The following is a 1,497-nucleotide window of genomic DNA, read 5'->3' as shown; positions in this document are numbered from 1 at the left end:
CCTCTGGGGTGGTCAGGAGGTCGCCTTTAGCTCCCCTGGCCTCACCACCACCAGTCCGCTCAGATGCTGACACTCGGCGCTGTCACCACCCTCCCTCCGTGCGCTGGTTTATGAGGTTGAGCAGACGCAGAGAGGCGACGTCCAGCTCGGCAGCGCGGAGGAAAAGACGTGCTAATTAAGAGGGAAAATTTTAATAATAAAGATCGCGCGTGCGTACCCCCAATTGGCGAAACTGTGGGACAACAAAGAATCAACAGCCTATAACTGGACAATGTTCCTGAGGGTGGTATGGCAGGGGTCACAGTACCATATTTCATCCGTATTTTCTCCCTCCCGCCTGCTTTTTTCCGCCTCTCCTCTGCCCTTGAATTTACCCGCATAGAAGAAAGAAGTCGTGTAGGGCTGGAGTCCCGCTCAAACCAGTAACACAGGAGAGACATGAAAGAAACGGGAGAAAATAATGGTGTTGGTGGCAGCTGCATCAGTCCGCCTGTATCGGGGAGTCCCTCGTCTGACCTTGAGATCGAGCTGTCCACTGGCGGTCACATTAGACGCATGATAGGTGTTCAGTTATGCAAAGTCGCAGCTATCTACTTCATGAAGCCAAGGCCCCGTGTGTAATTACAATAACCCCAGGGACTACGGACGCATCGAAGGCTCCGTAGGATAATCTAGAGGGGACAACGAGCATATCTGCCAAATACAGTAACAACTGGACCAACTTCTGTCCTCCGTCGACGCGCCCTCCCGACCGCCGATGCCATACCCATCTCACCTTTTTTATTCTTCATTACACCTAATTCGAGAAATATCTTTCGAGATACGTTGGGGTGGCGACACATCCTATTTCCACTGTACGGTGGATACGTGCTATGAATTAGATACTCTGTTGCATTAGCGTGAAATGCAAGGAAAAAGTTCGTAAATTGGCGGCCGGCATCGCTCACATAACACAGCTGTGCGGGCGAGTGCAGACCGAGAGACGAAAGCGAGGTGCCAACGAGTCTAATTCACCCGCGGCTTTTGCTAAGAGTCTAAGTACTTCTAGACGATTTTCATCCTTCAGCATACTCCTACCATAATTCAAATATGTTGCAAAAGCATTCCACTGTATAAAAGGATCAATCAGACCCGCAGATAACGTGGAAAAACTAAAAGGATTGTGTAAGCGAAGCGTTGGTCAGACCTGCCTCAGCCCCTCTAACCCTAACACACAACCTTACGCCGCATCTCCAGCCAAAATTCTGCCAAAAGGTAGCGCGGTGGGGGCTCTTGGGGGGAGTGAAACCACGCCAGAGGGAATGAGAAACCCCCACTATAAAACTAATTTTGGTTAGGCTGTAGTGCCCCCACTCAACAGATCTTGAGCTTCTTGTGAATGCATATGCTTACTTGTACATTTCCCCCCAAGTGACACGGGCCAGCTAGCTCCTCTTGATACCTGTCATCGGACGTGAACGCGACGGCAATATTAGTGGCTTTGTTAATTCTCCCCTC

Source organism: Penaeus monodon, chromosome 32, assembly GCF_015228065.2.
Source record: "Penaeus monodon isolate SGIC_2016 chromosome 32, NSTDA_Pmon_1, whole genome shotgun sequence".
Taxonomy (NCBI): Eukaryota; Metazoa; Arthropoda; class Malacostraca; order Decapoda; family Penaeidae; genus Penaeus; species Penaeus monodon.
The sequence above is the reverse complement of the archived record's forward strand: the minus strand, read 5'-3'. Positions refer to the sequence as shown.